The following is a 21,887-nucleotide window of genomic DNA, read 5'->3' on the forward strand; positions in this document are numbered from 1 at the left end:
TAGTACAGAAACCTGGGCAGTAAAGGCAGTGCAGTTGAGGAAGCAGGAAGTGATAAAGTACCTGAGATGAGTGGTAGGATGCACACTAGGACAGATGAAGAAATGAGAACATAAGAACAGAAATTAAAGTAGCTCTAACTGCACAAAAGGTCAAAGAACAGGTTACAATAGTTCAGGCACATGTGCAGAAAGTAGAGGACAATCTGGTGAAGAGGTAGGTCATACATACCTTGTATGGTATGATACTGCTGTACACCCTTTTAGGGTGTTCTTCCTTACATGACAGATAAGGGTTATCTGTTCAGGCATGTGTTCAAAAATGACATGATGCAAATCTGTCTTGGAACATTCCTTGCCCATATGCAGTAACTATTGCTCATATGCAGTAACTATTCATAAGACTTTGCCCATATGCAGTAACTATTCACAAGACCTTGCTCATATGCAGTAACTATTCACAAGATAATTGTGCCTGTAATGCATGTTTACTTCCAGACGTGTTTAATATAATTGTTTCAGTCACACTGTACAGCTTAATGGCAGATGTGTGATTCCATAAATGTTTCTTACTGTATGGCATGCTGTGAGGCCATCTGAAAACGTGGTTGGTCTTCTTCTATTACAACACTTTTTATTGTTACTGCAGCTGAATTGCTGTTTCCTGTAATTGCATGTGAGCATGCTATTCCCTTTAATGGCATGTCAGCATGCCCGATATTACTGTCAGACATGTTTACAAATCTGTTATGGTGAAACTGGACTCCTGACATGTCATCCTCTGTCTTATCTTTGGTCACTTGTATGTTTTAGCTTGTAGCATTTACATAACCATACAGCACTTGCTTGTCTAACATGCTCATAGGTGATTTCTTATTGGTGCTGCTTTTATTTCTTTGCATAAATTTGGTTTACCTGACATTACAGCTTGCTCTTGTATATACATGGTGAGATGGATAATACAGTTGTGCTCTCAGCTTGCATACATAAATTCCTTGTATATAAATCATTGTATGCGGTAACTGCATTCTATGCGTTTATTTCTTGAAGTATTTTCTGCCTTTGTTAACATGTATATCGCATTTTCACTCCCCTTTGTTCACAGTAGACTAGGCTAACGACTTAAAGGCTGTTACAAGCCTAGCCAATATAACCCAGTTTTACCCAATATATGGCCTCTAGGGGCTAGAGGATGTTGTGGATTTGTGCCTGTGCTTGGAGTATCTTACAGATTGTCCCTGAAGGGTGAGAGTGGATGTATGTAATGGGTAGGTAGGGAAGAAGGGGTGGTTGTGAAGGTGGGGGTGGGTGAGTGTATGTGAAGGGTGGGGGTGTCAATATATTATAGAGAGAGGTGCCCGCTTTGAAAACTGCATCAGAGCAGTAACTGGAAAAGCTACTTTTAGTGTATAACCCGGAAAGATTTCGTCATTGCCTAAAACTAGTTAAATCATGCTGGTTTCCCTCCTATTCCAAAACCAGAGTCTTGGAAAATGCGAATTTCCTTTAAGGGTAAAGTGTGGTGCTTCCTTACTTTGCTCATTTCCAGTTAAATACTATAGTCAAATTTTACAATGAAGTCTGACCTATAAAACTCTGGGGCCTATGTATCATTTTCTGTTAACTCTGCAAATGCGATTAGTAAACACCATACATAATATCTCGGCCTTCTGTATGCTACATAGAGAAATGTTGATGCGTGACCTCTAGCATTTATACCAAATAAAATGCTAAATATGTTGGAGTAAAATGGTCACTAAAAGCAGTTGTCCGACTTTTTTTTCATGTCGGATAAGTATCGATGTTAAGTAAGTAACGCAAAGCTCAGAGAACTGACAAAACAACTACAGTAAATTCATATATGTATAGAATCTATTCAAAATGAAATTACCATAATCTGACATCCAGTTTGCATATCAAAGTTATACGGGTTATTGGCACTTCATGTTCATATTTGCAACAGTATGTAACAAATGTGTTTTCCATCTTTTACAACAGTAATGGTGAGAATATACATGTAATACACTATGATTCACATTTTACAACCATTTTATTAGAATGGTAATGCAGCTGCTTTATATGCATTTTATGCACACCCAAGATTTCATTTTCTATTTGAATTTTGAGTATGAAAATGGTGACAAAGTTCAGGTACCTCTGCAATGTTCTCAACATTTCTAAACATCCGCAGACTTTATGTGATCACATGTTCTGTAATCCATGGCTTTTCTTCTAAATACATCTTCAGCATACTCAGCAATGGTGAATGTAGCTTAGACAACATGTTTAATTTGGTATTCAGCTGCACATTTGGAAATGAGAGAAGCGTGCAGTTTTCTACAGTAAACTCCGTTAACCGTTACCCATGGGGATTGGTAGATGCCGGATAACTGTTTCTGATTGCTTGAGAGTTACTGTTAAAAACAGGACTAATTCTGTGCCCTATACTATTTGTTTGGTTTGACTTGTTCTCAGGTTGGCTAGAGAGGGAATTTATTCCCATCTTCCTGTTATAAAACTCTAAAAACGTCAGGTATGTTTCTGCAGGGGGGAAACGGAAAAGTTTTTCTAACACACGAAAATTGTACTGTATTTCTTAGATTAATTTTTTTTTTTTTTTTTTTTTTTGCCGGTTGCTTGAGTTCGGTTAACTGAGGGTTTACTGAGTTTACTGTACAAGTTTTGAGTATTCAAAGATGGCGACTGTTTTGCCGCTTTGATTGTAAAGCTTTTCATTCTTCATGCAGGCAGTGATGGAGTGGAATGCTATAGCTGTGGAGCGACATCAGTTGGCCTGTGCTTTACAAAAACTACCTGTAACTTTCTGGAGGTGTGCTATACAGCAAACTCTGGTAAGTTCCTTGTTTATGCGTTTGACTTGACTGAAATAATTGAGCAAAGGAAATTAAGTACAATCCATACTTAATGCTACATTTTTATAAGGATATAAGCTTAACTAAAACTAAATGTTGCTTGCTCATTACATTTGAAAGTTATCTTTTCTTGTAGTTTGTAATTGCCATGTTAAACTGCCATACTTGCCTAGGTTACAAATAAAATGTGCATTCAAACAATAAATGGCATAATAGCTTAATACAGAGTAAAGTCCCTTTGAGAATGCAAGCACCAGATAAGCTTCAATGCAATGCTCTTCTGAACTAAAGGAGCCCTAAGGGTCTTGAGCATTGTATCAGTGGTGCATATGCTGCTCTGATGGGCTACAAGAGCATTGCAGGATGAAGCAGTGTCTGGCAGAAAATAGCACAGCACATTGGAGCACTTAAGGCTACATAATGGCACAACATAGCAGTGTGAGAGAACATAGAGCATAGTGTTGGGGAGCCAGAGTGCATTGTAGTCTCTGCAGCATCTTCAACAACCATCCAGCTCTGCTGTATTTAACAGCTCTATATTAAATCTCAGGCAAGTAGTTAAAGTAGCCTAGGCTGGTGCAGAAAGAATGGCCATGCTGCTTAAGCACACTAAATAAGAGGTCTGAAAAGCTGCTTGCTTTGGATGTGTTAGCTGAGCTGATGAGGTAGCTGTATGGGAGGGTGGGGGCAGATGGCATACACTTGGTAGTCAATTGGCAATAAATTGTTCTATAGGTGTCTGTCAGTTTCATATCTGGGCATTCATGAAAGTAGGCAACTACTGATGTGTAGTGGGTCTTGCAGGGAGAGTAGATCTAGAACTGACCTCAGAACATTAGTACTTGTACAGTAAAAGTCCAGCAAGCCAAAGAAGACACCAAATGTAAATTCAAAGCAGAGGGCCATAGTAAGACATCAGAATGCATATGTATAGCAATAAAAGTAAAGAAATGTGGTGGATATATCCATAGGGCATTGTGTGAACATGGGGGGGGATAGAGAGTATGTACAAAGTATTTTCACACATCCTGTCTAATGACTTTTCTACTTTCTGTATTTATAAAGTGAGACATGCCCTTGTAGTGTCATTCATATTGTATTGGGAAAGGAAGGAGGCCAGCTCTGCCCTTTATTTTCATCAAATGTCTAGTAATTTTCTTTCTGTTGTCTTCTGCAAAGTTTGCCCCTATAACTGCATTCACTGCAGCATCTAAAGTGTGCCATTTATGTCAGTAACCCTGTAAATGACAGGACCTGTTTCTTCTGCCTTTATATATAGGGTCTTTACATACAGGTTGGTTCCCTGTGACACAGTTTTCAAAGATAGAGAGATGTATTTCTATGCACACATTTTGTATTTGTACAGGCGCACACAATCTTTTCTTTTATTTTTAATCTTTGTAACTAAATAAATACACTGTAGCATTGGAGACCTTAACTATGGATCTGATGATGCCTCCTCATTCTTCCTTTACCTGTGGGTTTCAGATCCGACCTCTGATCCAACTTGTCAATTTTTCCAAAAGCTTAAGCACCAAAGCTTGAGTTCCTCCCCTACCCATAAGAAGCACAGTGAAGACAGGGAGCGCAGGAAATGTTCCCCCCGGAAGTGTGCTTCCTTCTCTTCTGATGAGCCTCCATCCAAGGCTCCCAAAGTATCTGATCCCAGAGCTTCAGATCAGAGTAAGTCCAGACATTCCTCTCCTCAGCCCCAAACTCCTTTGTCTGTGGAGCTCCCTACTTCGTCTGCTGGACCGCCTCATATAGAGAGGTCTCCAAGGATTAGGTCCAGGCCACTTTCCAAAGCATCATCTATCTGGCCTACCCACAGCCTTTTGGAGGTGGACAGGCAGTTCCTTCAGACACAGATCCAGATGGGGGGGGGGGGGTCTTACCAGCCCCATCCCCTACCAGGACTGTGGGCAGACAATCACCCTGTAGCCCCCTAGCTGCTTTTCTGATCTGACTTGCTGCTTCAGAGTCCTCTGATCAGAATGTCCTGAGAGACAAGGTGTTTTCTAGGGCAGATGTTCCTTTAAAAAAGAAACCGAAAACTAAACGTGTTTCTTTTGCTCCTAAAGATCCACAGAGTGGCAGGCCTTTTCTCAGGGTTTATTTAATGCTTTACTTTCATTAAGACCTCCTCAAGGGGGTTTGGTTCCTGCTTCTCCTTGGTCCTCTTCTCCACTTAAAAGGCCCAGGGAACTGAATTATTCTGAGGAAAAGTTGGATTCTGATGAATCACTTACTTATTCTACTTAGAGTCCTTCTCTTTCTGACTGTGGGTCAGAGGAGGAGGAGGAGGAGGAATCTAATAGTCCTGACACTCCTTCTGAGGAAATTTCCTTTGGGGACACAGTCTCTAGGACAATGGAATTTTTTTTTTAAGTGGGATTGTGCTCAGGTCTCTGATATCCATAAGGGATACTATGAGTTACTGCAGATGGAATCTGCTAAACCTGCTGCTATTCCTCCTGTTTTGGATGCTTTACTGGATGTTTTCCAGTGTCGCCTCTAAAACACTGATTCTGTGCCCTCTGTTCCCAAGAAGCCTTTAAGCCAAGAAGGTTTTATAGGGTGCCTGAGGCATGTTCCTTTTTGTTCAGATGCCCTGCCGCTGACCCCTCTGTGGTGTCTCTAGCCTCTGATAAGCTGTCTGAATTGCTTCTTTCGTTCAAGTTACTGCCTTCTGACAAGGACAGCAGAACCATAGACAGTCTGGGTAAGAAGGTTTATAGTTCAGCTACCCAGTTATCAGACCCATATATCTAGGTATGTGTTGGCTCTACTTTCTCAGGCTTGTCAGCTTTTTTTCTGCTCTTCCAGACTCTGAGAGTAAATCATTTTCTGCTCTTTCCTTGCTTGGGACTTCCCCTCAAGTAGTTCATCATTCGATCTGACTGGCTTTGGTATTATTTTATTCACTCAAATGTAGTTATGATGCAGCAGATGCGTCTTCTAGGGCTGCTGCTTTTGGCTCAGTAATGAGGAGGCATTCTAGACTTCAACCTTTACCTGATGATTTTTAAGGCTAATTAAATGGAGGCTCCTCTGGATAACAAAACTTTGTTTGGGGAAGCGTCTGCTGGTTTGTTTCTTCAGGCCTTACAGGAGCTTAAACGTGTGTGTTTGTGTGTGCACATGTGTTTGCGTGTGTGTGTGTTCTCATGTGCCTAAATTTCAGAGAAACTCCCCTTCTGAGCCAGCCTTTGTTCACAAGCAGTCTAGACTTCCTGCTAAAGGTAGAAAGGGTGATAAACTGACTTCTCCTGCTAAGGCCACTCAGACTGCAATGATTCAGAAGCCTTCCTTTCCTGACAGACCAGGTGCTGTCTATCTGCCTATTCCCAACCACATTCTTTCTGGCTTTCTGTTTCTCTTCCTATTTGCCTTTGAATCACCCAGGATTCTTGGGTTCTGTCAATCATTTTGTAAGGGATACTTCATGGTGTGGATATCCCATCCGCCTCTTATGGGGTTTCTTCAGCCTCCTCAGGAACAATTTCCTTTTTTTCCCAGAGGTTTTTTGAGATATCTTGTCTCAGGGTGCTATTCAAGAGGTGTCTGTATCCCAAAGGGTGAAGGGGTTTTACTCCATGTGTCTTGTGCCCAGAAAAGAGGGTACTTGGAGACTGATTCTAGACCTCTCTCATCTAAACACTTTTCTGAAGGTGCCTTCCTTTCTAGTGTTGTCCCTTCAGACTCTTTCCTCTCGCTCCCTCGGGCCTTTCTAGTGTCTCTGGATCTCAAGGATGCTTGTGTCCATATTCTGATCCATCCTCTTTTTCAGGAAGTTTTTGCATTTCTCAGTTGCTTTGCCCTTTGACCTTTTTACTGACCCAAGGCTGTTCACCAAATGCCTCATTCCTGTGATTGCTTTTTGCAGGTTTCAAGGGATCTGAATATTTCTTACGTGAATGACCTGCATCCTCTCTGGAAGTCCTTTTTCAAAATCATCTTTTTGCTGTTTCTCTTTAGAGCTTGGGGTTCATGATAAACTTCATGTCTTTCTGGGTTGCAGGATTCGGATGGTGTCAATGCTGGCATATTTGCCTCCTCCAAAGGCCTTAACTCCTGATTTCTTTTTTTCAAAACTCTTCTTCCCCTGGTTTTCATTACAGCCAAGGAGTTTCTGAGAGCTCTAGATTTCATGGCTTCCACCATTCTGATGCTCCCTATGGCCAAACTCCACATGAGAAGTTCCAGTGGTTTCTGAAGTTGGTGTGGCTTCACCATGTGCATCCTCTAGATTTACAATTCCTCTTCTCTCAAGAAGGAAGTTTTCTGGATTCAGCAGTTGTCTCTGAATCCAGGGCTCCCTTTTCATCCTCCCCTCTCTCTTTCAAGAACTGTTCACAGACGCTTCAGATGTGGGTTGAGGAGCAACTTTTGGCTCCCTGAAGGTATAGGGAGTGTGGTTGCCTTGCCAGCAGAAGGACCACATAATTTTCAAAGAGATTAGAACTGTTATGCTGGCTCTTCAGGCCTTTCATCCTCTTTTCTCTCTGGGGCCTCCTCACGGTATTCAGAGACAATACCACAGTTGTGTGGTATATCAGCAAACAGGGGGAACCAAGATCTTATCATCTTTGCTGGCTGTCTCTTTTGGTATGGGATCTGGCTGTCAAGTATCAAGTGATTGTTCAGACAGTTTATATTCCTTCAGATCACAATATTGTGGCAGACAGTCTGAGCAGGTCCTTCACTCCATCCCATAAATGGATGCTTCACAGGGATGTTTCTGGACATTGTTCACCAGTGGGGTACTCAAGTAGATCATTGTCTCCCCTCTGAACAATCAAATTCCTCTGTTTGTGCCAGGTCCTCTGATGTGGAAGGTGGATGCCCTCTCATCTTCTTGGAAGGGGTTGTTTTGTTATGCATTCCCTCCCCTTTATCTCATTTCTTAAAGTCCTGTTCAAAATTCAACAGGATGCTCCCAAAATCTTGACTCCCTTTTAGCTGTGACAGTACTGCTTCCCTTGATTTCTGCATCTAGACAAGGGCAATCATCACAAGTTACCCCACATTGTGGGTCTAGTCACACAACAGAGATCTCTCATCCATCCCCACCTGTCCACACTTCAACAGACACTGTAGGTGATAGAAAAAAGGTGTGTATTTGGAATCAAAACCCCAAGGATGTGCTGCAGGTCCTGCAGGAGGCTAGGAAATCCTAATTATCTAAATGAAAGAGGTTTTCTGTGTGGTGACTCTTGTAACCTGGACCCACATACTGTGGGTGTTCCTTTGGTTTTCTCATTTGTGTGAGTTGCTCCAATGCTCCTCTATGAAGGCCCACTTATCAGCACTTTATGCTTGTCTGCCTTTAACTCCTCCTTTAGTTTCTAGATTTCAGGCTAAGCAATTTCTTAAAGGCGTCCTTAATATTAGACCTCCCAAGAAGCCTGTTCCTCATCCCTGGGATCTTATTTTGTTCTGGAGAAATTGACTCTGGTTCCATTTGAGCCTGGTGTTTCAGCTTCCTTGCAACATTGTTCTTGGAAGACGTTTTTTTTTTGTTTGTTTGCTCTTACTTCTCCCATAGGGGTGTCTGAGTTGCAAGCCGTGTCCGGTGTCCCTGTATACTAATTTCTTTTGTGCCTTGGTTAATGAGTTGTCAATTTGCCTAATTTTTTCCCCTCTCCTTAATCTGACTGAGACAATGCTGCATACTTTGGATGTACCTAGATAGCTCAGATTTTATTTGGATAAGACCAAATCAGAAAATCTGAGCAGTTGTTTCCTTTCATCATAGGTCTTTTAGGATTGGCTGTTTCCAAGCAAACTATTTCTTCTTGGATTTCAAAGGTTTTCATGGTGAGAGCCTTCCTTCTTGTAAAGGCTACTAGAGCCGTGGCTTCTACTGCTGTTTTCACAGGCTTGGACACTAATTCTGTTTGTGAAGCAGCTACCTGGAATTCTGTGTGCATGTTTACCAAACACTACAAGTTGGATGGTATCTCCAGAGCTATAGCTGGTTTTGCTAATGCCATTCTTCATGGCTTCTTAGAGGGCTATACTGCTGCTTCCTTCTCCCAAGTTTCTTGAGCTTTGGCAGTCTCGCATACATAATGAATATGCAGTGGTGAATATAAAGGCATAGTACAGTTGTGTAAAATCTTACCGTAATGGTAGATGTCCTTGCCTTCACTGCTGCAGTATTCACTCCCTTCCTCCACCTCCTTAGTCTTTTTTTTTCCTTCCTCAATGTGCAGGTTCTTTGGTTTTCCTTGGACTGGTGTTCCTACTGAGACAATCTGTTCTGAGAATGGTATGCCTGAATGTCATCTTTATGCCCTATTCCAGGCGAGGAGCATTTGACTGATGTTCAGCATACCTTACAGCAATGGTAGGCTTTAGTAGACTGGCTGGACGTCTGGCTTCCATGGCAGGGAATCCCATATGCAATGAATACTGCAGTGGTGAAGAAAAGGACATCTAGTGTTATGGTAAGATTTTACAAAACTGTACTTTCCTTGTTCAGCTCCTGCTCTTTCTCTTGTCTGTGTTACTAGTTTTTCAAAAGTAATTGCACTTTGCCAACGATAAAGTATAAAGGCAAACATGGCAGCAGCAAACTCGATTTGAGGTAATTGGGGGGGGGTGGAGGGTGAGGCATTATGGGTAAGGGAGGAGCTGGAGCTTTGGAGCCTGAGCTTTTGGAAAGCAGCCAAGTCTGATCCAAAACCGCAAGTCAAAGAATGAGAAGGACAACACAGATGTAACTTTATATTAAGTACATAACTTTTTCAGTTATTGTGTTGTAGAAAGCTGCAGAATCATGCCAGTATTGGTTAGAACCTCGTGGAGATGTTGTTTGCATGTAACTTGCAAATACTTCAATAATATAGGTTTGTATTAGGCCAAAGCCCAAGACCAAGGAGACTATAAAACTTTCAACTGTAGTCTGTTCAGCATTGGAGGAAATTAATACTGTCCTCCATTAAGTAGATAGCCAAAAATTTGCAATAACTCCTCTAGACTGGCTTTAAAGTTTGCCAGAGAAAAAGTACTCTACTTGATTTGTAAAGAGAGCCTGTTCCAAAGGTGAGGGAGACATTGGGTTAGGTACCTCTCACACCAGCTTGTGGCAGTGTCTACATCTGTAGAGTGGGTGTTTGCATCATCACTGGCTTTGTTTATTGGAAGGAGCTTTGGTCATTCGTAACACAGAAGGCTAAACAGAAATTGCCCCCATCGGAACCTGTAACAAACTGTTAGCTTTTAGACTACCTGAATAACTTAAATCCTTGGTGACCATAAGTAAGGAAACACTGAAGTTTCTTGAATTGGTTTGGGTGTTTACTGGAGTATATGACAAAAGGGGCATTTTAGTCCATTATGGACCTAATAATGGATTAGTAATGTGGGTTTAACTGACTTGGATCATGAGGCGGTCCTGTGGATAGGATATGTAGGACCGAGGTGATGAGGTTGTAAAAGGAATTTGATGTAAATACTAACGTTTCCAAACAGTGTCCCGTTTTATTGGAGTGTCTCTAGTTTGGTGTGCGGTGGTAATGGCAGATCTACTAAAAGAAACTACATAACCTTAATTCCAGGCAAAGTCTATAATTAACAAAGCAAACACTTGTCTGGTACTCTAGTAATTCTCCAGCCTCAGTATCAGAATGGAATTTGAGAAACACCTCCAGTTTAGTTTTTGCCACCATCCCTTTATGCCTACTTTGACATCTACTTTGCTGTAAAAGAGAATTGGGCCCAGGACAGAGCCTCGAGATCCACTGACTCCCTTCTGTGAGTAAATGCCACAAACCTTTACATCATGGGTTCTATCAGGCAGTCTGTTTTGATATTTAATCAGCTATGTATAGGTTAATGTTGAATTAGGGTTGATAGCTCTCAACTATGTATAGGTTAATGTTGAATTAGGGTTGATAACTCTCAACATGAAAGATAGTGGTTGAAGGTCATGATGGTATAGTCTGACTCTTAACAAAGCTGTGTATCCATGGGTACAAGGTAATCTGTGTAATTCAGCTATAATGTATACCATAGCTTTGCAAATGATCCTAGTGAGACTAATAGGCTTGCAATTTCTAGAGTCAGTAGGTGGGGGCCACCATTATGAAAGGGCACCACAGCAGCTGTTTTCCACATCTCTGGGACATGACCATTCGGAGACTCTGAAGTGGTGCAGGGGTTTTGCTTGGTGGAACTTGATGCTTCAGAGATGCATACAGAGATTTTGTCTGGAATTATATTTTTAGTCTTTGGATATGCTGAAAAAGACCTTTCTCAGAGTAATGTGTGGGAAAGGATGTGTTAAAGGAAATGGAGTCCAACAGAAAAGAGTGGGTAGGGTGAAGTTGAATTTATCCACAAGAATGCTGGCACTGTCAATGGGGTCAGAGAAAAAATATTTAAAAAAAATTTAGTATGGATTTGTTAAAATTTAGGGTCTTTATCTCTTCTAAGATGAAGTGAAGATCTTTTGTAGATAGTTATGAGCCTTTTCTCATTGTTATGGGAGTTCTACCATATGGGCTTAGGTTTTGGCCAGCCATATGCATCAGTAAGACTGATTTTTGGTAATCCCAGAATGGAGTGGAGTTTCTGTGGACCAGAAAGAAGTTCTTTCAGGGAGAAGGTTATGGCAAGATGGACAGATTTGACTAGAGGGGGGATAAGTTAGGAACAGCAACTGACATGTTTGTGAGGAAAAGGTTTAAAATCCTAGCAGCTGTAGTGAGTAGGGGAGCAAAGGTGTATTGAAATTCATGAATTAAAAAAAAAAAAATCACTGTATGTTTGACAGTTTTCTTAAACGTACATTACGCGGGGAGCTTGGTGATGAAGATATGCTAACCCCTCTCTGAGGAGGTTGTCAATGGATGTTAGTTAGGTGTTACTAGTTGCTGAAACCTGGAAGAGAGGGAGTGCTACCATTACCCTGGACCCAGGTTTCTGCAGTTAACACAGCTGGTACCTTAAAGGGTAAGGAAGGCATCAATTTCAGACCTAGTTTTAGGCTTCTGGCATTCAGCATTTCTTCCTTGTCATATTATACTTTATGTTGGGTTGTCTGTCCGGTGACAAAGGCACTAAGAGGATAGCAAAATGTTATCCAGTATGCACAAACCAAGGGCTGAGAGGCACAGACAGTGTCTGGCAAAGCTGGAAGACTGATCGTTTCACATTCACACTCATTCAGTGTCCCCTTAGAATGATGCAATATACCCGCTAGTTGGTTGAAGCCATGTACTTTATCCTTTAACTCGGCTGTCACTCTTGGGCAAAGTGACACATCAATGACATGAGTGTAGATCTTAATGGTGATTCTCCCTCTCCCTCTGGGAGAAAAGCCTAAGTATTTACCCCACACAAGCAAATACAAGGTTGTAATCATCTGGTAGTGATGGACCTAAGAGCTATAGTAACATCTTAATCCTAAGATCAGAGAGAAAGCGGTCACCCTGTCCTCTGCCAGTGTAGTAAGTGCTACATTTATTTATTTTTTTTTACTTACAATGGAGTCACAATGACTGATGCAGATTTGGGATGTGCACCAGGTGTGTGGACTTTGGTAGCATAGGCTTGATTGCCAAACTGTCCTCCCCCTCTGCCCTTCATTTGTTACTTTTACACCAGTATATGCTATGGTATCTGAAATTTTAGAGGCCAGTGTTCTTGCATAGTGCAAAATAAAAACAAACCAAACCATTACAATGAACACGGACAGGCAAAAAAATAGTAAATCATGAGTAAAGTGTAGGTATACGTCAGTACTAGACAACACATACCAATTTCTAGAACACTCACATAGTTGCAAGCATTCATACGTGGTTATACACACTGAGCAGAGTGGATAAGAGGTGTTGACCACAACTGTTAGCTGAGATATATAAGTATCCTGTCTTTTTATTTATACACATTATTGTTTCTAGCAATTTATATATAGCACTTTTATTTTATTTGTTTGCAGTTAAAAGCATTCTGTATCTTTACAAATCTTTATCTGTTTAAAAACTTTCATTTTTGTGGCTTTCTCTAGTGATTACTGTCTGTAGGCTACTTTTTTATAGCTGAAGCCTTTCTTTACCGTGGTTAGATTGTGTGAATTGTCTGCTGGCTAGTGGGGGCTGGTTCTTTTGTGTTTTTGTAAAAAAAAAAAAAAGTTGTTGTTCTGGTATTTAAGGCCTAACTTTGATAGGGTTTCTGTCTATACACACTGAGCAGAGTGGATAAGAGGTGTTGACTACAACTGTTAGCTGAGATATATAAGTATCCTGTTTTCTTTTTTATTTGTACAGATTGTTTCTAGCAATTTATATATAGCACTTTTATTTTATTTGTTTGCAGTTAAAAGCATTCTGTATCTTTACAAATCTTTATCTGTCTAAAAACTTTCATTTTGAGGCTTTCTCTAGTGCTTACTGTCTGTAGGCTATTGTTTTGTCCCCACCCTCTCTCTCCCACTTGGTGTCTTGCTGTTATACTTGGTGGCTTTGCAGTGGCCCACCCCTACTGTAAATCTGATCTGGGACACTCCTCCCAGTCTAGTGTCATTAGCTCATTCTACCTAATACAGAGAGAGCATTTGATAAGGCCTTCTGTTTCTCCTTTTTCCCTTTCAAAAAAAAAAAAGAAAAAAAAAATGTTTTCTCCTGAATCTCCTTGTGTCCTGACTGTGCTTCTCAAACATTTTGGAAATATAGCGTATATTTCAGAGCATTTATTATAACTGTAACTGCCTTAATATTGCTACAACTCAAGTGCTCTAGGTTGCACTGCATCTGAAGTGTTTATGTTTTAGCTACTTTTCTGTATATATAGACTTCTCTGTAGATGTAGACTAGCTACTTATTCTACTGTGTTACTTCCTCTTAAATAGTTTTTCAGTTGTGCACTTGCCTTGCTTCATTTAAAAAAGTTTTAATTGCTAATTTTGTAGAGTTTTAATTGCATTTACTGTCTAGGACTACACACTCAAGTGTGTTAGCCTTTTCTGTGTTTATTTACTGTATTATTGCATTGTTTAGCCTGTTTCAACAACAAAAAAAATACTATCTTGTTTGTTCGTTTCCCACCTTTTCTAGCCAGTAACATATCCAAAGCTTTGCTTGTCTCAGGACTTTATCTTCTGCGCTCAAGAGCTATCCAGACCTTGCATTGGTAGAGGGAAGTCTTACTGCCTACTAGTGGGACTGGTGAACATTGTACTGCCTATTTAATGCTAGAGGAGTGGTTTCCAGCTCTGAAATTGTAATTTTATTAGCCTTTTGGGCTGATTTCTATCCCTTTCAACTTTCTGGCTTAAAAACGCATGTGTTTGCATATTTTTCACCTCGTGCAGCACTGTGAGGCTACAGTTAAAGTATTCCAGGTGCCAGAAAGTCTGCTCTTTAAATTTTCCCTTAAAACTAGCTGGTTTCTCAGTAGTAGCACTAAAATCTGAACCCCTGTGACTAGCACTTGCTCTAGAACCTGCTGGAAAGCACTAGGAAGCCTGAAACGGATACAAGCACTCAGATCTCCTTGTCAATAAGGAGAAATTAATCATAGGCACTAAACAGCCTATAATTGCAAAATACCTTGCAAAGGTAGGGGAAAACAGCTCTTAAACTTTACATAAAAGCACCTAAACAGGCATGTCCAATGGTCAGCTTCCAGTGATTTCTCCTGTCCACCTGGTGAATCTGGGCATACTGGAGCAATGTGGCAACTGCCTCATGTACACAGACAATCCTCTCCTCCTACCACCCAACACTACAACCTGCGAGAGATGCACTTACATAGCCAAACTGGAAACAAAGCTCTCTCCAGCCAATATTGTGCTAGACAGTCAAGAAGAGAAGGTTAACACCTGAATCACACCTCAAGCAACTCATAGCCCTTCAAAACCCACACCATCAACACCCACACATAGCAACACTAAACCCACATATGCAGAGGCCCTTAACATTAACCTGCCCAAACAACAAGGACCTCCAAAGCCGAAACTCAAACAAACACCAGTCACAACCAAAGTGACACATAGCTCACAACACCAGTGTGCCACCCAGCAACAGCCCCTAAGGCAAGACAATGTACCCAACACTTTAGTCATAGGTGACTCTATAGTCAGGCACACTCAGCTGCCTGTCGGGTGCCAGGATCCGCCACATAACGCATGCACTCAAGTCACTCCACAACAAGTACAAATACAACTCTGTCATTGTCCATGCTGGAGTAAATGACTTGAGACGTACCTCCCTGGACTACATGAAAAGAGATATGGAAGAGCTCTTGGATCATGTGACCCAGGCAGGTATGACCCTAGCCCTGAGTAGCATCCTGCCATCACCAAGAATGATACCACATTATAAGGACAAAATGATTGACTTCAACAATTGGCTAAGCTTTTGGTGTCATTCAAAGGGGATCCAGTATTTGTCTGCCTGGGAAGACATGATCGACAAACCACAATGCTTTGCCAGAGATGGTCTGCACCTGTCACCCCTGGGATTCAGGTTACTGGCTAAAGCTCTTGCCACCCCTATAGTGCCTTTTTTAGGCAAGGCTCAAAGGATAAAACCACCACTGTAACAGAAACGGGCAAAATCTGAAGGTAATGCTACTCAATGCTAGAAGTTTAAACCTCAAAATGCACTCTCTCGAGGCACTCCTAAAAATGGAGAACATCGATATCTGTGTAGTAACTGAGTCCTGGTTCAAGGCTCCAGAGAGCACCCCTGCAATACCAGGCTACAATTCTTACCACACTTTTCGGCCACAAAACCAGGACCGAAACACTAAAGGTGGAGGAGTGTCCATATTCACACCTCCAGGCTAGTTGTCCAACACAATGCATCTGAAATTCTCCAGGTGCAACTAACACTAGGTAAGACTGCAATCCAAATTGTAGCTTGCTACAGATCCCCAACCATGCCCCAAGATTCTCACTACACCTTTCTAAACATACTGGAAAACATTAAGATACAACCAAACACCCTAATACTGGGTGATTTCGACTACGCTGTCATTAATTGGGAAAACTACTCAGGTACCTTGGAATTCATAAATTCCAATGCCCTGGATCAACTAATCCATTGTCCCACCAGGGGCTCCAGTATCCTAGACCTGGTCATTACCAACATGGGAGATAGATGCTCCACACCAGTGGTCACCCCCTCATTGGTCAGGTCTGACCATAAGCAAATCACCCTTGACATCCACATGCCACCCCCCCAGTAAGGAAACCTCCTTAAAAAAACCTCTCCAAAGCCAACTTCAAGCTACTGAAGTCAGAAGTGACAAACTTCACAACACCCACGCAGACGGGATCTGGTAGTTCGATTGCAGAATCCTACACTAAAGCACTGTACGAGCACATCCACACGTGCATGAATCATGCCATCCCAAATAGAACCAAGATGCTCTTCTCCAAAAAAAGGAAGCCAATCTGGTGGTCCCCTGCTATAAACAAACTATACAACAGAAGGAAGAAACTGTTGCAAAAAAGAGGAAAATCCCAGGATGCAAAAAACTCCCTCACCGGCCTCAGTAAGAAGCTGAGATCCCTCATAAAATCCTCAAAAGCTAGTTACGAAAATAAAATTGCCAAAGATTCCAAAGACAACCACAAGGCATTCTATAGTTATGTCAAGAATCTAAACGGCAATGCTCAGATCTGCTCTGTTACAACAGAATGGCATTAAATATACTGATCCCAAGGATATTGCCAATATCCTGGCAGGTCGATTTAGTGCCAACTTCACCCCACTCTCACCCCCTAAAGGGCCCATCTCAATACCAAAAGATTGCCAAATTCCAATAATCACGGCCACACAGGTAGAAACCGCACTCTCCAAAGCTAAGAATACAGCATCCATGGGACCAGATGACATCCCAGGCTGTGTACTACATGAACTACAAAATGAACTGGCACCTCACCTAAGTGTCATGTTTAATCATAGCCTCACCTCAGGCTTCGTGTCCACTGAGTGGTGCACAGCTACAGTTATCCCACTCCACAAGGGAGGATCCACCTTGGATCCCGGAACTACCGTCCCATCAGTCTGACAAGCCTGATTTGCAAGGGCATGGAACACATTATCATGGAACTTATAAACAAAGACATTGGCAACCTTCAAACACTGGACGCCACCCAGTTTGGGTTTGTGTAGGGCCGATCTTGTCTCCTGAATCTGATTGACTAATTTGAATCAGTCTCCAGAGCTGTGGACGAGGGTAAGGCAGTCCACACAGCCTATCTGGACCTTGCCAAGGCCTTATGTGTATATTCTACAAAAGAGCCTTACAGAAACAGATGCCTGATGCCAGAGCCATGGGCTCAAGCTTAATGCTAAGAAATGTATAGTTATCCCCTTTGGGAAAAAAACATGTACCCATGAATTACCACATAGGTGGCAGGACACTAAACATCGAAAGTGTAATGAGAGACTTAGGGACACAGGTGGACAGTGGTCTCACTTTCGATAACCACATTGCCACAACAGTCAGGAAATCCTTCTATGTGGCACACCTCATCACTAAGGGCTTTTCATCCAGAAAAAAGGAGGTCATTGTCCCACTGTACTCATCCCTCATTAGACCCATTATAGAGTATAATGCCCCATTTGGTATGTACCTCACAAGACATCTGCAACAGCTCGAAAGGCCACAAATACCTCACTAAAAGAATCACAGGCCTAAAGCAGATGCCATATACTGACCGTCTAAAAAACTCTAACTGTACCCTGTGGCATATCGTCTACTCAGAGGCAATCTCTGCTTAACATGCAAGGCCATGTCAAACCCTGAGCTGTTGGACATGCTCCACTTAAAGAAATCCCAATCCCTCAGAGCCACACGCTCCAGGGATCTAAACCTTGTCATCACAATGAACAAAACATGCTGGAGGGATAGGTTCCTGACCCAGAGACTCCCCATACTCTGGAATAGACTGCCCATACATATCAAGCAGAGTGCCTCATTGACCCTCTTCAAAAGGAACCTTGATGATTGGATGGGAGATAGGAAATTCACCCCGGGGACCATGTCAGTCGCCCTGCTAGACAGACAGGGGCCTGGAGAAGTAAATATTGTGGGAAGAAATATCCAGGGAATTGTTATGGCTAGGCTTGCATAGGCCTTAGGGCCGATAGCCTAGTACCAACCTATGAACATGTTTACTGCGCCCTCATTTTCTAATTCTGGAAACACTGAAGCTAGAAATGTTCCTTTATGTGAGGTGTCAGTGTATCTTGATTTAGCACAGAAACCTTCCTTACAATTAACTAAGCAGCATAAAGGTAATATTTTGCAGGTAGCTGACCACAAAAATTGTGCATTAATTGTTTCTGCATGTCAGTAATGGAAATGTATGTCTCTGGGTGAACACCATTTTGTTGAATCGTAGTTCACTGACACCCCTCCCCCCCCCAAACAAACTTCATCCTTTACCATTACTTAAATATACTAGCTCCTTAGTCTAACTGCTGGTGCAAAATGCTTTTCCCTCAAAGTACTTCCGGTCATTGTGCTGATACAAAACAGACTACTCCTGCTCCTATATTTAATCCTGCTCTTGGTAGTCTCCATGTAGCATACGTTACTACTTGCAATGTCTTGTGCTTTCTTTGGTGTGTCGGAACTGGGAAGCACTCTTACCTGTCAGTTCAAATTGCCATACATCAGTCATCAATCCACTTCACCCTTCTGCTTTTACTGACTTATTGATCCTTGGTGAATTACCAGAAAATCAGATGAGGAGGGGGGACTTGGCGAAATGTTACAAAACTGGGGATATGGAAAATCTAAGGCAATTGGAAGGGACTGGGGGGGTGCAATGCCTTGCACTGTGTCTCATTAATTTTTATCACGATAAGACCCATCTGAAGTATACAGTCAACGTGGCAGTAATTGTTGGGCACATTCTGTGAGTCTATCTACACCTTTGCTTGGTGTGGGCGTATGCATCTGAGTTTTTGTATGTCTAAGACTCCCTACTTTTGCATCAGTTAGTCAATTACATGTACACACAGTCTTTAGCATAAGAACTTTAGAACCCAGGAGTACTGGCCAAATGCACCAGCTTTAGAACCCAGGAGTACTGGCTTAATGCACCAGCTTTAGAACCCAGGAGTACTGGCCTAATGCACTAGCAAAACCACTCCGAGATGAGCCAGTATTTCCAAGTGGTAGTGGTAATAGGTTTGATAACTTGTGAACATCTGAAAGAAGGGCAGACATACAGATGTGAAGGCGGTAACATCTACTTATGTTAAAGTGCCATTTAAACACTGAACTTCGACATAATGGTGTGTGATGTCCTAATTATTTTGCATAAGGCCAGTGGTTCGGCTGAAGCTTCTGTGCAGTGTTCAACACTGAAAATGGTTATTGTACATTTCAGCATTTTCTGGGGAAATTATGTCCATTTCAAAGCTATTCTGTCTGAGTATTGTAATACATTAAAATAAAGGCATCAAGACTGTGTGCATGTTTGCAGTCTTGGTAAATCCCAGCATATTCAACTCTTGGAAACATTCAACATTTGGACACTCATGGTAAACTGTCACTCTTTATTGACAGTACTGGCTTGGTAAACCTCAGGAATTTGTTATGCAATCATGGTAGTTGAGTAGAGGCTGAGGCAGGTTATGAGGATCTTGACTACGCTTGCCTTCACATGACTACATTCCTTTAAGACTTGAATTTGCACTAATCCTTCATCTCCACAGGCAACCTTTTGTTTCTGAGACCAGTTATCTGCTTAAACTCCTATTCGACACTAGTCTGCCATGTGTAGTCTCTACATTACCACCTCCGTACAAATTCCACTTGCTTCCCAAGATCTATGTACAATAGATATATTTAGTGTCCTCATTTATGTATAAGCCAATTGTTGACATCCAGCTTCTGTTAGCCATTACCATAACACACTGCTTGTGTGCTCAGCATACCTCTCAACCTCTTGGAGCAAGAATCTGGACAAAGCCATAACTAAAAGTGGGACAAAGACCCAAAAATAGGGACAATTTTTAAATATTGCTCTTACAAACTTTGATAGAATAGCAGGTTTTGCATTAGCATTAATTTTCTGAAGGATATGAAATGCCTCTCATTATTTTTGAACTTCAGTCTTTAATTTGCCAGAAAAACACAATTTTATGAAAAACAGACCAAAAATTTGAGGCCAAATCTGGACATTCTGCAAAAAGCCTGTACAGTTGAGCGGTATGGGTCTTTGAGCACTGAGTCAGGTTTGTTTGTTTAGCTTCTCAAGCAGCACTGAGTCATGTCTGACTGTACATGTGTGCAGTTTAGCTTCCCAAGCAACATAATGTTTTGCTTCCTGCTACCCCTGCACACTTCAACTTTATGGTGTTGACCACTGTCTTCTGAGTAAAGGTCTTCAATGTGTATGTATAAAATAATAAAGTAACTGCACAGGGCATCTGCACCAATCTCATATATAATCATTTATTATTCACTTTGTTAATCAGGTAAGTGAACTGGTATGAGCACCCTTTCTGGCCACAGCTCAGGCCAAATGTGTAATGGCTTGTTTTTTTTTACCTGCACCATTTGTTTTTTGAGTTTTTCAGTGCTACTCCTGAAGTATTCTGTTTTTGTTAATATCACCTTTTCTGTTTTAAGGGTCTATAATAACCAGCAAAGGATGCTTGGCACTCACTAGTTGTGAGCAGTCTGCACAGGAAACGCTTCTGGGAATCCCATATACAGTTGTAAAGCACTGCTGCCCTGGAAGTCTCTGCAATGGTGGAATTACCATCCAGATGTCCCTTTTGACTGGCTTCGCAATGCTGCTTGCATGGATACTCCACATATGAAATAATAACATCCTTTGCAAGAATAATCAATAAATCTATAAAGAAAACTAATGATTTTAATTTGTATATAACCAGAACTTTATCATGCTGCTTGGTCTTAAGAGCTTGATCTAGCTTTGTTAAAGGTTTCCATTTGTTAACTTCATACGATATTGGTGTTATCTGCAACTTTTTCTTTTTTTTTTGTCTCAAAGGGTCTTGCACTAAATACTGCATGGCAACTAACCAGAGCTTGTTGCATCTAGCTTTTCTAAAACAAAAACTATGTACTGAGTTGGGTCTGTTTGCATCCCATGTTGACTCATTTCTGACAAAACTAATTGAAAATAAAGATATGTCAATATGTACCACTAATTTTTTTTTTCTGATAGCAGGGTGTACATGAACCTTACTTGTTGACCTCTAGTTAAGCAACACTCACCTGGAAAATGGAACCGTTAGACTTTGAGAAGGAAGGTGTGTTGGTGTATAATGTTGGGATGCTGAGGCTTATTTCTGCTGGAAGTGTTGCTGATTTGAAGGTTTTAGATTAGTGAGGCTCTAATATGTCACAATGGACAGCAGTTATCCATTGTTCTATCACCTCAACAGTGACACTGTTGGGATGGCATCTGGTGATGAACAAGTTTAATGTCTCATTTTGAAGGATGGCACATTAATAGGCGCTCTTTCTCTTCATTTATAAAACCAGTAATGGTTACTTGTTATTGCAGATTGCTAGTCCATCATTAGAATCCTAACTCGTCTTGCTGCTACAGAAGGAATATTTTTTAACCTGGATCTTTAACAATATTTATGACAAATGTTGCTCTGAGTTTAAGTTAAACTTGATGCAGCAAGACCTATGTGCAGTAAAGGGACGCCTTATTCTAACCTATTGTAGTAACTTTACCCAAGATAAAAGCACAGGCAAATTGGCTATGACTAGATCATCCACAGCACAGTTACACTAGGCTGTATCACACAGCCTTTACCAAATTTCTGTAATACAGAACTCACTGGCTTTCATTGAACTTGAGGGGTGGCAAAGTACTGGCTACATTTAAAATAAATGAGTAGGAATCGTGTATTTAATGCCCTGAACAGCATATATTCCATTTCAGATGATGCCTTTCCCTTACACTTATCTTTTTTTTTTTGTATGCGGAGTCCTTTGGCAACTTTATGACTTGGAGGGGTAAAGCCCTGACTGTGACTAGTAGACCTGGCCACT

General features: G+C 41.3%; 1 long non-coding RNA gene across 1 annotated transcript; it reads left to right on the forward strand.

Annotated features, from left to right (window-relative positions):
* The first annotated feature begins 2,652 nt into the window (after nucleotides 1-2,652).
* On the forward strand, nucleotides 2,653-21,021 carry LOC122811411. Its single transcript, XR_006366250.1, has 2 exons — nucleotides 2,653-2,849; nucleotides 20,481-21,021. It is a non-coding gene; the product is annotated as an uncharacterized LOC122811411 (long non-coding RNA).
* The last annotated feature ends 866 nt before the right edge of the window (nucleotides 21,022-21,887 follow it).

This window comes from Protopterus annectens, chromosome 9.part0, assembly GCF_019279795.1.
Source record: "Protopterus annectens isolate FY-2018-M chromosome 9.part0, PAN1.0, whole genome shotgun sequence".
Classification (NCBI taxonomy): domain Eukaryota; kingdom Metazoa; phylum Chordata; order Ceratodontiformes; family Protopteridae; genus Protopterus; species Protopterus annectens.